General features: G+C 35.7%; 1 protein-coding gene across 3 annotated transcripts in view; it reads right to left on the reverse strand.

Moving 5' to 3' along the window:
* LOC131681636 (probable nuclear hormone receptor HR3) overlaps positions 1 to 15,541 on the reverse strand; it is a 111,104-nt gene that overhangs the window by 60,643 nt on the left and 34,920 nt on the right. The window lies entirely within an intron of this gene.

Genomic DNA, 15,541 nt, shown 5'->3' on the forward strand with positions numbered 1-15,541 from the left:
AACCATTTAAAATCAAAATGCATTTAACAAAAATCTTCCAAAATGCGATAGTTTTCGAGATATTTGAACTTTTGCTCCTTCAAAAACAATTAATTCGTGTAATTATGCTCTTTTCAAAAGTTATTCGCGTTACCCCATCAAAAAATGTCAAAAATTTAATGTTTATCGTTTTAAAGACGTAAAAGAAACTTTTTTAGTGTATTTGGATCCTGGAGAAGCTTTCAATAAAAAAGTTTTCCTAACAACAACTATTGACATTTTTTTATAATTCTTACTATTTGCAGTCAAAAATACAATTTTCTTTTTGAATATGATTCTAAACGCCATTTTAAATCGAAATGCTCTTAACAAAAATTTTCTAAAATGTAGTAGTTCTCGAGATATTTTAACTTTTGTTTTAACAACACAATTATTTTGTTTTATTACGACCTTTTCATAAGTTAGTCGCGTTTCTTTATCAACAATAATAGGTTTTTCAAAAGGCCCGTAAACTTTCCTGCAAATTTCTCTTTGACATCAAGGTGATATTGTTAAACATTTTAAAGTTACATGAAAACAACCAACATATGATTCAGCTATATAGTTTAATCAACAGACCCTATGGTTGAAATATATTTTGGTTGCTTTGATGTAAAATATGTAAAAATGGGTTTTTTCGCAATTTAAATTTTTATCGTAAATTTTTGTTTTTTTTTGAAAAATGACAACATTTTTTTCAGTGTATATTTTTTCGGACAGAAATATTCATTCCCTGTAACTTGTTCTCAGATGCAGTATAAAATACAGTAATCGAACAAAAAAATTTTGAAATTCATACACGTAGAAACGTTTACGCCCTTTTGAAAAATTACTCTTGTATCAAAATATTCCAATTGCCAGAGAATATCATGGAGATTCATGCAGTGTACACACCTGCAAAGTTTCGTTCGAATCGACGATGGTCATATTTTGCGGTCGGCCGGTTTCTCATGGAATCCCTCATGAAACTTATAAATGGTAGATACAATTCAGAGAAGACAATTGATGCTTCTACCTATTCTATATTAATCTCTCAAATATTACGAAGATCGGTTGGCTATGTTGCGAGTTTTCACTAAAAATGTAACCAAAAGTCGCACTCACACGTGTTTTAGGTGTGTATTAATGAAAAATTTTGTATGAAGCGTCATAATCGTGCATGAAAAATTTTCCATAGAAAAAAATCACCAAATATGAACTTTTACTCATATCTTTGGTTTAATTTGGTCTATAAACAATCTGTTGGATGCATTTTGAAGAAAATGAGTCAAGAAATCTAGAAAAAATAGTTATTTTTGGTTACAGTGTTGCCAAATAGGCAATATTTTCAGTTTAAAGCTAAAACTCCGTTTTTCTCCAAATACATGTATTTTTCTTTTGAAAACTATTATGCCATTGTGTTCCTACGACATTTTTACACACAAAAACTTCATTATAAGTTGAGCCAATCCCAAGATATAATGATTTGAAGCAAAAAACTAACAATTTATAATCACTTTTCTCACTATATTTCAGTAACTAAGCAATATTTCAAAATTCTGGAAACGCCATCTTGTAGAGATTCGTTAGACGAGTAATGTGGCATATCTAACTCAGTTTACCCCAAAATGGCGTTTGTCATAAGATAGCACAACAGCGACGATTAATGATCGCACTAGAGTTGTTGTTTTGGATGATTATAATTTACCGTTGCTATACTGGAGTTGTGATCCGTTTGTATTGACCATTAAGACTCTGTAGGGTTTACCAGTGATTGGCGATGTGGATACGTGGTATGATTTTAATCAATGCGATTACGATGAGCTAAACGCGAGAAACTCACATATCAATTGAGTTAAAATATTATCCTGGACGAGACTGTAGACAGGTTTTTCGTGAATTAGACTTAACTTTTCAACAACACCTTTAAGATGGCGAATGCGCCGCCGTATAAATAAACGTCCTTGGTGGAATGATGTCTCGTAAATGATTTTTCCGGACAAGAGGTGGAAACGATAAATCGTTTGTGCGGGATTTAGAGCGACAATTTCAATTAATGAACGCATATTGCTTTCGATCATACTTTCTACGACTTGAGATCAATATGAAGGACGAGCTGAATCAATTTGGGGCTTATTTGAGGAACAAAACGTCCACCTGAGGAATTCCTGAAAAAGTGAACTACCATGATTGAATCTCATCGAACCCTAGGGAGTCAGTAAATCCATTCTCGTCATTCTTTCAAAGTGTGCTAAGTAATAATACACCACCTTTGCCTGAATCGTGACGTTCGGGTGTACACCAATCTACGTGATGTTGACGGTTCAAAGTGACTACACCCAAAACTCGGCCGTAATACCTTTACGGTAATAAGAAAAAAATGCTCTAATAGTAAGACGTTTCATGCTAAAACGGTCACAGCAAAAAATTCCTCAAACGGCAATACCAACACATTCAAATGTTCTCTTTTTATTCCACTATCTAACCCACCCAGTAAAAAATCCGTAATTCTGGATGGTTTCTGCCAATATTGGGGCAGATTCCAGCCTGAATTTGGTCAGAGATCCGCCAGGATTCCGGTTGGTTTGACTCGGTACTAATACTATCATAGCAATCGACCGAATTATCCTACATCCGAACAGAGCCGAGGTTGACACATACTGAAAAAGTGTTTGATTGTGTGATGCGCATACATGAACAGCAACCGAAATTCGTCATTCCACCGTTTACTACCTTTGCGGGAATATGAGTTTAATACCGCAATGCGCAATTGCGTGGTCTGTTACCGAAAACACAATAGAATCTTACCCAAAAGTAATAGAAACATACCCGTCGGATTTTGGGTGTAGGATCAGATTCAATCGTTCTCTCGGTGAAAGTTTTTTTCCTGTTAAATGGAAGGAAGCTTTAATAACACCAATCCCTAAAGCCAGTAACGTGCCTGATGTCATCAATTACAGGGGGATTTCAATCCTGAGTTGCCTACCAAAACAATAAGTCTAAGACTACGTATATTTGTTTATTTTAAATCATTCATATCCCGAGCAAACGTAAAGTCCATAATACCCCCATACTCATGGGGTTGGACATGGGTGTTTGAAATGGGTTCAATCCACAAAAACACCATCGTCATGGTCCGGTAGATCCTATAGAAAAACCATGCGTTGGTATTTTTATGGGTTATTGAGACCATTTAATGGTGTTTTAAAGGTCGTGAAAGTCGGCACGGACCATGTTCATGGTCTTTTCAAGGGGCTGTGTGGTGTTTGAACCCATGAGTATTTGCTCGGGATGACGTTCCGAAAAAACAAGAACCTAATAATCGCAGCAATATAACGGCCATCGAGCTCACTCATGGAAGCAGTTCAGAATTTTTAATATGAAACAACAATAAAAATTGAATGAAGAACAATATTTTGTGCAAACAATACTGTAAACTGTTTGTATCTCATGTAGTCGCGAAACGGGTTGGCCGTTCGTGCAAGGTATTATTCGTTCGTGAAAATTGCAACATTTTGAATGCTACCGTAGTCGGTCTTGCACACAATCCTCTAATGTGTTCTTTAATATGATTGAAAAATAACCTAGTTTTCATTTTCTACAACTTTAATAAAATTAAAATAAAAACCCAAAAATTCGGATGTGAAAGCTACTTTTAAACACAAAAGATCGCACGCGGCATACATAATTATTTCTGACGCACCATACCGCAAAGGTTATTGCCCTTCATTTCTACTGGAGGCATAGTTAATGTTGCGCCCAGCTAGGAATTCACCAGAACCCTGCTTAGCACGCAATTTGTGTTTTCCTGTTCTCACACGTGTTCGTTTTGTGTGTTAAGTCGAAAATCTACGCAATTCTTTTCGTAGCCATCTCTAATGATATGATAACTCAGCATGTCGTAATGGGTAAACCGAACTTGGGACAGCAGAAATAAAAACCACATTCCACTGGTTAAGGGATCATTACGCCACTGAAGCAGACTAATGCAAACATTACTCGAACCGATAGCTAAAAATTGGCTTTGTAGTTTGCTGGAAATCAAAGTGCTAATTTAAAATACTAATATGAATACCTAGAAGTTACAATAATAAAGTTGAAAGGTTTTCAAAGTGTGCTGACAAAAAAATGTCAACTTTGAAAAAAGTATAATTATCTTTTGGTATGGATACAATTTTGTCGGTTGCAATATTTTTAATCCCATATATCCAAAGATTTTCCATGATAATTCAAATCATCACAATTTTTAATTTTCGGCATTCCCGCAACAAACTTCGTTTGGCTTGGCATAGGACATTTCCTATGGATAGACCAGAGTATCCCCATTCCGGACTATGACACCGTGCCAGTGACGGAGTAATCCTTCCCTTTAGACATTAACGCGTTCGCACAAATCATCTGTCAGCGAAACAGCTTGTATTTTCCCAAGAAACACGATGGGTAAGCTGCGGGCGCGGGATGTCTATTTCAGGAAGTGCTGCGCTTCGTTATGATAGCACAAGATGGACGAAGAAAAACGATTGCGAATGGAAGACGACGGATCCAATTCCGCGCACAAAAAAGGGTACTAGCCAGAGGCTGAGGCGGGGCGTTGAAAGCTTTTCATTTGTTTAGCCGACAAACGACAAGTGACGAGATAGCAAGACGCTGCGTGAAGGCGGGTGGTTTTGTTTGTTTTTTGTCTTTGATTTTCGCGTTACAGCATCGGACTACGCCAGTGGCTGGGGAGCTGTGGGACGAAACTCCCCGTCGGGGCGAGAACCGTTTGTTATAATTTGATCGACATTTATCATTTTCCCACACTTATTGTGGGGCTGGGTGGTGACGGTAGGTGATGGAAAGCGGGGGAAATTACGCATCGCGTGGATAGAATGAAAGCAAAAGTCAATGGCCTTTGATGGAGGTTTTGTGGCCCGGGAAAAGTTTTTTGTCGGTATTATACTTGGTATAAGGACAATATTATACTGGGTGGATTTTTGTGGGTCGTGTAACGCGCAGAAAGATTTTGGGCGTATACAACAGTAATAGAAGAAATGTAGTTACATCGAATACAGCTTTTCAATACAGTTGCTGGTTCATCGTTCACTTCAAATAGAGTAAGCAGGTTGCTGATTTATTTTATGTGTACAGAGAAATATCAACATTTTTATCTCACCAAATATAAAATTAGATATATATTAAAATCAATAAGATTGGGGGGATATTTTAAACAGGAAATCGTTTTATGACTGTAATATATGGGTTAGTCATATGTACACTCTGTTATAGAAATTCAAGTTTCTGTGTACTAGAAATAGAGTACCACTATTATCGATTGAACAGTGAGAGTTGAATCCTTCAATATGACTTTCAGTGATACCGAGGAGATTTCTTTTCTTTCCGGAGTTGCATAATGTGAATTAAACTTCCCAATGTATTTATATTGCATAACATTTTGCTTTAGTAGAAGTTGTGGGCGATATTGTGTTTTTGAGCATACGAGGGACTATCGAACCCCCCAAACAATATTTATTGGATTGAAAAAAAAAAACTTGACGCTGAATATTTTTTTTAAAGATTGCATAGTAATAATTTTGGAAGTGTATTGTCTGATCACTACATTGAGAATCTACTGTTTTAAGCACTATAGGATACTTTTGGAAAATTGTGGGTAAGGGGTCTGATCTTTTAGCCGAGATCCCATCGTTATCAAATCATATCAACGTCAAATAAAATGCTCGAATGCTTCATTGTAAGCTCTTTTTCGAAAAGATGTTCCAAAATATGGATTAGGGAATTTTTTTTTTGCATTGGGAACGAAGTTTGAACAAGTTGATTGTCTATGAAACTTAGAATTGCTCACCAAAAAATCACACATATTTCAATATTTGCTGAAAATGTATTTTTTTTGAGAATGCGTAGAGTTGAAACAAAAACTCAGTATGATTTTTAATGAGAATAGTATTTCGGGAGGTAAGGAAAAATGATGAAATGAGTTTTGTTGTATTATTAATTATATGAATAGCCTCTAAGCAGATTGGAAACAATAAAAGTTTCAACTTATTTCAAGATATGGCAATTAATGGTGTAAATTTAATAAAGGGGACTCGTTCTCAAGTTGTGAACTTTAATAGTGAATAGAAGTAGAATGAATACTCAAAAACTTAAAGATCGCATCATATCGAAACTGTCAACTTTGGAAGTTTAGTATCTTTGGAGAATTCAATAACATGCATATCCGGTGTATTCAGGGTATCGGTATATATTAGACTCCCTTGCTGGTTATAATCAATAAAATTATATTCTAAATAAGGCACGAGTCTCTGTAACTTACAATAAAAAGTATATTGAAGAGAACTGGCCTTAATAATAATGTCCTAAATATTATTTATATTTCAATATGCGGCATGCATGTGGTAGGTGTTAAGTTAGATAGGACTAAATCGCAATATTTTAAAAACTTGTGAAAATGATAGCGCTGGATAAAGAGTTTCTTCAGCTACATTATCCATTTGCCAGATTTGAAATATGTTATAATAAACAAGAGTTATGGCATAAATTAATTTCGAATTAAAACGTAAAGGCTGCTGTGATTCAAACTTTAAACTCCTTTTTCACGAAATCAATACAATGTCACTTAGTCCGGTCTGAAAAAAAACAGACCATGTTGCAGTTGTTTAACAAAGTTTTTTTTTTTAAATGACGATATCGTCAACTTTGCTGCAGATACCAAGACTCTTGCTATTGTTTTGAAGAGTAAATGCTCCATAATTACTTCTAGAAGAAAACTAAAATTATTATACCAAAAGATGCACTATTTCATCTTGGAAAGCTTCTTTGAGGTTCATGGTTTTGACAATAATAAAAGTATTCGGAAATTTACTTCACTTTAAATGTGCACTTATACTTTATTAAAATATTATAAAAGAAAATAATCTATAGAGGTCTGAAAGATGTTTTATATTGATTATTCTTATTTGTGGACTGAAATGGCATCTGTTAGATTACTTTTATTTCTGAAATTTGAATAAGTTATCAAACTTACGTTAAATTTTGGCATTTTCCTAAAATTAACGATTAAATTCAAGCTTAGAACTTCGCAGTTTAATACAATTTAGGAATGTTACAATATGCAATCTAGAGAATTATATTATTTTAATCAATCATTTGTGGAATGAACGACTCCAGAACACATGTTGTTCATAGTAAAATATTCGCAATTCCAAAAAGATTTCAGGATTAAGAAATTACGCATAGGAAAAACAACTAACAAGGTGATTTAAAGTTTGAGACTGGCCAATGACTCGTACTTTTTCGTGCTCTGAGATCTTTAAAAGCATCCGATTCACCTTCAAATGGTACTTCTCGCCATAAAAAATAGTAAGCCTGTTACGTCATTTGATGATATTTTTGTCTGGATTAAATTTGAAACACTGTAATTTGTTAACATATTAAAAAATTGTAAAAATCTTTAACGAACATTTTATTGACATTGTGGCGAAAGGACAAATAATTTCTGTAAGATTCGTAGAATGAAAAGTGTAAATTTTGTCAGATATATACTGTCGCCTTTTCAGAGTTGAACCGAACTCCGGTTTGTTTTGGAGTTTTGGTAGATCAATCTTCTATCAACCAACTGAAGTTGAAGCTAAGCTAGATATCGCTTCTTCGAAAAAAACGATTAATCCTGTTTTCTTCGCAGAGGAATCGGTGCCCAGTTTCAAATCCTAAATTGATAGATCATCCAAGTTCCCTAGAAATGGTCTTTGCCAATTAATTGGTTTGGGTACCACATGGCGTTAAAAAATCCTTTCTGTTCGATTAACTTTATACACACCATCGGTCCTAATTCCAATTTTTATAACGAGACACGAAAGCCCTTTTAAATACTTTACAACTTCGTAGAACATAAGGAAAGTTGATTTTGATACTCTACAACTTCATAGAACATCAAACTATTCTATTTCTTACTGTTGTACGGGTTGGAGCCTTTCCTTTAAATTATTTGGCTTAGTGATTGATCCCACTTTTGGTTTTTTTCCCATAACTCTTCAATGAAATAAAAGTTTCAATTGAAAAATTCGCTATCTTGTAGTCAAATCGAATTGTAAGAACTATGAATAATGTGTAAATCCGAATACTATGTCCTGTCAGTAATATAAACAGTTTTGAAAATCATTCCAAAACGAGGATTTTGTAAAAACGTGTGGTAACTTGATCCCCCGTCTACTAGGGCTAAATAAACAAAGCACACTATGACCTATAGATATGAAAGTTAAGCTAATAACCTATCCTGACAAATTAATTCATAAAACGACCTTTTTAGATGCACGACAAACTTTAACCACAGTAGAAAGTCGAGACAAGTATTCGCGGTAAATCAATGCTGTTTAACTGGCTTTTTCAACCTTCAATAATTTATACCATCATTTGTTCACGGGAAAAACATTTTGGATCAACTAATAGTGTCAGGTACGTTATGAAAATGATGTTTTTCTATTTCTATACATTTTGAAAGTGCTTGAGAGAACTAATGATACGGATCAAGAATACCCAGTGTTACAGGGATCAAAGGTACCCGTTGTATGATGTGAAAAAAAAATTAGTTTTGTTTTGTATGTGTAGTGAACTTTTTTATTCGAAAAACGTGTTTTTATAAGCAAAAGCCCTTAGAAAGTAATCGTACTTGAAAATGTTCATAAATAATTAATTCGAAGATCTTATACAACCGTTCAAAAAATTTGTGGAAAGATCTTGAGATGGATGGATTTAAAGACATATTTTCTAAAATATTACACAACTTTTCCAAACCAAATATAATACATCATATTTGTTTTTAAAACATCATAAACGACCAAATACTTCATTTTCTTTTTATATTGTGATAACTTCATGCGTATAGATTAGAAGATAAGGCCAGGGAATCAAATAGCCCCAAGGATAAAGTGTCCTCACTCTCCCCTACTATTGCCACCATGCGGGGAGAACCAGAAACTTTCAAGTGAGCACTAAAAGCCAATTTATTCCGCTACAATTTTGTGGAACATCATTTTATCATTTTTTGTTTCAGAGATATATGAGTTTTTCCTAATTTTACCCGATCAGAATGAAATAACAAGATTATAACAGAACACAATTTTTGTAACATATTGTGTTATAAATTAGGTCTCGTTAGTAGTTAAAATAACAGAAATTTATAACAAGTAACAATGCGAGATATAGTTTTGAAATATTTCTGTTATGTGTTTCTGATCGGGTACTTTACCCTAACACGTGGTACACATACATGAGATAAGTACGAGTATGCCCTTTAGGAATATTTATCAGCAGTATCCATCTTTAACCGTTATAACTCTTTAACAATTGGTTGAATTGTCTTGCAGTCTTCGACAAACTTGTTCGCCATATCTTCAAAAGCTTAACCTCTTACTAGGTCCGTGTTTGGATGTTTACAGCGACTTCAAGCGGCAATTTCGTGAACTGCGAACATTTCCCCGTTCATCAATTCAGTTCAGTCTCGGATAGGAGATCAAAGACTTGCCTCATCTGCATGCTTTCAATGAATGGGTTTACGTGAAATAGCCCTGAGCGAAGGTCCGGGATTCTAGGAGGCATCTTAAAATTAAGTGATCTTTAAGGCGCTACGTACTGCATCTTTTTCTTTATGGGAATTTAATTGTCCTGGGTATAACATCGCTTTAGGTCAAACGTTGGGGTCGATTCCATTGTCCCACAAGCAACTCTTTGAATCGTTGATAGTTTCAAGCAAGATTTTTTGCATTTCATTTTGTTCACCGAACCATGAATAGTAGGCGGGGTCTGATTCGACACAGTTGTCTTTTCTCTCTCTCTGTGACATTTTGTTACAATTTTAGAAGTTTCCATGATACAAAGCAGTTTCATGATTCAAATTTTGAAAACGTTTAAGTGTTGATTCGCGAAAAAATTTGAAGAATTTCGAACCCCACATTTGTTGCCGGAACAATATTGTCTCAAGCGACGGATCATGAAGATTCGACAACGTTCATCCCTAAGAAGTGGCATCAAAACTCTTTAAGCAAGGACAAATTTCACATTTTGGATACCGGTGAGATCGTTTCCAATAGTTTCTTTGTGTTTTCTTTTTAAATAACACTACTAATTATACTAAATATATGCAGAATTATATAATCCCCAGCTCCCTTTTTTCGCCTTTTTATATCTCCGTCATCTATGACAACTGTTTCGGTTCCGAGCGTTTTTCATAAGTAGATGATAGGACTATGATGAAATAAAAACGCTTGTAAGGACGTAGCCAGGCGTGTGGAGTTGATCGGGTCTACGTCAGTGTAGATCGTTGCGAAGTATGATATGACAATGGATATGCTCAATTCTACGATTTGTGCAGGTGTTCGTGCTATGCTATGCTGTGCTATTTTGTGTCACCGAACCATTTAAAGCTTATGCAATCGACGCATTGGTCTGATAACTGTAGTGTTTTAGGCTTTGGCAATCCAAAGATTCTGCTGCTTAAAATTTGCTTTCGTGGCAAATTAGATAATGGCTCCTTCAATGATATATGCTTTCAGGCTGACTTTTATATTCATCGCAAATGAAATGGCTGTGATTGTTTGATGATTTAGGATAAGATTCCTTTACAGATCATCGTTGAGGAGCCCGTCCACCACCAAATACCTACAAAGGGGTGACAGCTATCCCGTTACCGTCTTTACGCATGGGCACACTGAGTCCGGACCAAGTGCCCCGGGATTTCAAAAGCCCTGGGGTTTTCAGGGACCCACAATGTGGATAGGCGCGTACAATAGTACTACCAGTCTGTACTGCTTGTACCAGAAAAAGCCCAATCGAAAAGAGCGGCCCAATCTTTATTTGTTTCGAAAAATATTTTGATGAGAATTTTTGGATTACTGTACCGATCAGAAATGGAACATTCTTTAGCTGCTGATTTCAGTTTTGGTTAAACCGTATTAATGTCAAACGCAAAGGTAAATTATGAGTCACTGCGACATGCACCGAATCAACGAATGAATCGTTATTCTTTATTCTGCAGCAAGGAACGCTAGGTTCAAAAATTAATCATCCTGATTCCAAATCATCTGAAAAGGCTTCGGAAACACAATATTGATTGTGGCTTTTCCGAAGTCACATTTATTCCAGTTTAATCATATCATGAACGTGATATTACTCACATTCGGTATGTTAAAAATAACACGTAAGCCCCGTAGTTCGAAAATAAAGATAATTTTTTGTGAAATATATTCGTTTAAAGGCATCTTCGTGTTGAAATTGTAGCCAGCGTATTTTTAAAAAGGATGAACGTGGCCAAAAATTGATTCACTATTCAAATTAAGAAAAGAAGAATGTCACTAATAAACTTTTACACAATAGCACCTGTAATTTCTCTCCAAGCTTCCTTCTACTTTCATTGCATTTTCATTTAATTTTCAGCAACATCCAATTTGTGTAGCTGCTGCTTCGTGATTGATTAGTATCATTCGCTTTACTGGAGCGTATTAAAGTCTTTGGGTACGAAATTTATATTTATGATTCTACAGAACTCTAGACCTAGTTTTGCATAACGACACGATGTAAATTTAGATCAAAACACCGGAAAAATCACAGTCAGTCAAAGTTTTTGAAAACACTCTTTGCGGTAAGTGCCCTGGCCTGGTTCATAATCGTGTTTGTCACATTAGTCTTACTTGGGTTGCCGCAACTGCGGATCGCATCCAAGCCCAAAAAACCTGGCCTATTTCGAATTTGTGTTTGTTTATATTTTTGGGCTACATGAAATTTATCTTTGGCACTAAATATGAGATATGTGCTTTCGAAACCGCCGCGTTCAATGCTCCTTGTCATTTCTTAGTTTGCGATGGGAGAATTTTGAGTTCTTCGGATGTGCGAGCTGAATTTTCTTACGTTTGCTTGGCTAAATTTTCTGGTTATATTAATTTATAGAAAGAAATTAAACTATACGAAGAAATTTCACCAAATTTACAGAACATGTAAACTACACGTTAAACTGTATTTCACAAAATTTGGTTATTCTGCGTTGTTCGGAGAAGGATAAATTTTTCGTGGGTAGGATTAAGAGTGAGAAATCCAAAAAAATGATAATAGTATGAGCCAACAAAAATTGAAATGGGCACTCATAAATTATTCTCTTATTTTGTCCGCATTTACTTCTAAACAAGTAATGCTCGCCTTTTTATCAATGAAGATTAGCATCTATTGATATATGATAGCATTCAAACTTTCCAAAATGGCTAATAAGATTTGTGAACAAACTTTTGTAATGCTGGAATCTCTTAATATACGATAATTTCAACGCAGAACACATTTGCAATTGCTTCTACACTTACGAAAACGCATCATGAAGTAGGGGAGACTGGGATTTTGATTACGGTATTAGATGGTCCATGCACCGACGTAATTTCAGGTGTTTTAGTGTTATCCTTTGTACAGGAACATGTTTTTTCGGCGCGGATGAGTAAATTTCTGTTTTTGTAAAGTAATGTATGTAAAGCGAAAGAAATTACATCCGAATTCCAAAACGTGGTACCGCTGAAAAGAGTATTCAAAACCCCGACACGGTGAACCGACACCGTCGGTTGTCACGGTAAAGATAGACACGTCTATCTCTGCCAAGACACATGCTAGTGAACTCGGGTGATTCGTAGTTATGCTGCCTAAGCTCGACTCTCATTAGCAGAAGACAAAGATTAAGCCCGTACGATATTAAGCCTGTTCTAATGACCCTGCCACTTCTAGTTTTCCGATCTGTTTATTTCACATCCTTGCTCTCATTTGAGTACTATGGCTTTAAGTTTCATAACTTTCCCTACCCTGTAATCTCTAGCTATTTGAATGTCGTTAAAATGTAAAAAAAGAAAATGTGACTAACATAGTCGAAATAAGAAAGGACAAAAACTATTGTTAATTCTGTCAGTATACTGCCAACTGTGCATTCAATTGTACGGATGCTATTAAGAGAAACGCAACGCATATTTCTAGCCTTCAATTGAATTCTTATCTTTAATTGCCATTAAAAATGTCTCATTTTGAAACCCTTGAAATAAACTACGATATACTGCTTTCATCCTTGTGATATCACGGCTCACCATATTCATCGAATGTTACACTCAATCTGTGTATGTTCAACTATAGGGGGACTCCTTTGTTAAATAGTGCCCAGGAACCCCGAGTGGTCTCAAGACGTCCCTGAGTAGTCTTTCATGAGGACAGCTTCTAGAGGTTCTCATAGTCAAACTTTCCCAACGATGCTGCCACAGTCCGACAACGCAACATTTTAGTAATCCATTCGACAGTGGACGGAATCTTCTATTCAGCCATTGGTCGAATCATTATTGATTTTGTAAGGCATTTTCTATCATTTAGCAAGATTATGCAATGCGGTATTATTTGTTATTACATGTTGCTAACCAAACTGTTCTATTCTATTCTATTCTAACCCTTACACAGCCAGTATTGAAAAGCATCCTGGAAAACACTGCCGTTATTCTTTAGTGTTTTTCTTGTCAACATTAATATTTGAAGCATATTATAATATGTCGCAAATATTAAAACGGCCAGGCCTACTGTGCAGAGTTGTGTTTGAAGATGTTTCAATATTATACGGCAATTGATTTATTCACTTAATGAACAATTCAACCAACGAATCGTTTTGAAACTTGAATGAGGAAGAAACGAGGACAACCGTACCGACCGTTTCAGATTATAGGGGGTTAGGCTAAAACGTTGGGAGTGACTTGGCTAAGAAGGTTAATGTCACTCCTTTGGTCCTTTGGGATGGGACAGAGGTATTTACACCTTGCCCTGGCTAAAGAGCCGAAGTTAAAGCGCCTTTACTCGCTCTGGGAATATTAGCAATAACTACATAATTTCTCAGAATTAGGAAGTCATTGTAAATATTATTATCTTCTGACTAGGGACACCAATCTACGTACCCTAATCTATGTGATATTTATTGCTTGCGACAATGCTACTGCTGCTGCTGAAAAACTGAATAGTGATCTAGGAAGTTTGAGTTCTTGGCTAAAATTTATTGATTGAGAAAAACCCAATGAACAGAGATTGGGTTAATTTTAAGTTGGATAATAATGTGTTAGAACGTGTCAGTGAAATTAAATAGGAGTAATGATAGATGAAAATCTAAATTTCAAAAAACACATCGACTACACTATCAAAAAGATCGCAAAAATATGGAGTTCTGTGTCGGTTAATTAAATTTACACGTTAATTCGAAAAACCTTTTGTTTTCCAACTTTGTCCCACTATGGCGGTGTAATGATCGAATGCGGTAATATAAACTCTTACAAAGGAATCAAGGGCAAATGAGGAAGGAGATATACGAAATACACCTGACTTCTAGGTGGACAAGTCTTTTGCTCTTTCCGGTGCCATAACGTACGCTATTTAAATATGGTATCAATATAAAAACTCATAAATAATAAAAACGGTACAGATACTTAGCAATATTAGTGGTCCATTTAGATACGAAAGTTTATTCGAAACAACTGTTTCCAGTCAAGCCGAGCGGACTGCGTTTCCCGTCCGCCATTAACGGGGTAATCGAAACACTGAAGTAATCCTACCGGATCTTTTGAAGTTCCTCTTCCAGCTTGAGTGAAATCTGTTACCTCTTCCAGAAAGATTAAACAAACAATCCTTCATCACGATGAAATATAGCACTCAACTTTTCGCAAATGAACCTTTTAAGAATTCTTTTTAAGCTACGGTTTAAAAATTCTTCTACAATTGTGACAGCCTCAAAATTTTCACACAAGTTGCTAACCAAACTGTTTATAATGAAGTAAACCTGTTGAGAAAAACAATTTTTATATACCTTTTCCATACCTTCCAGAAGGAAAGGTAGAAGACTGCTCGGACTGTACGCTTTAAGCGTACCGCCACTCCCTTTTCGTATACCGGTACGCGCAGCCTAAGGTATATAGGAAAAATTCCGTCCAAACCCGGGGATTTGCAGGGATTAAAGGTATGAAACATACATTACTTCTCAAAGGAAAAATGGATGAAACAATTTACGTATGAGCGCACAACACCCTCCTTAGAAAAGTTGAATTTGAATGTTTCGTGTTCCACTTGTCAGTGTAACTGGCATCAACTTGCTGTCAGTTAGACTATGTATTCAAACCAACACCAAATTGGCGCCAGTTAGACACTAAATCCCAACAGTTCACACAACACATGTGAACGCCTAAACCAACTGGCTGGTACCGAGTGATGTCTTGTTTAGACAAGCACAGAAGCTCTGAATCGCTGACGTGTATACGGAAACGAACTCTGTTGCCTGGTCTGAGAGCCAAACGCCTGTACGTATGCAACATATATTTTTCGCAAAGAAAAAATAATGATTTTGGCGTTAGTTGGATACATAGTCTAACTAGCAGCAAGTTGGTGTCAGTTTCTGACGAGTGAAACACGAAACATTCAAATCCAACTTTTCTATCGCGGATGAAAGGATTTCAGGCCGTAGCGTATTTGTTTGATAGAATTTCCCGATTCAGATTCATCGACACAATGA

Source organism: Topomyia yanbarensis, chromosome 2, assembly GCF_030247195.1.
Source record: "Topomyia yanbarensis strain Yona2022 chromosome 2, ASM3024719v1, whole genome shotgun sequence".
Classification (NCBI taxonomy): domain Eukaryota; kingdom Metazoa; phylum Arthropoda; class Insecta; order Diptera; family Culicidae; genus Topomyia; species Topomyia yanbarensis.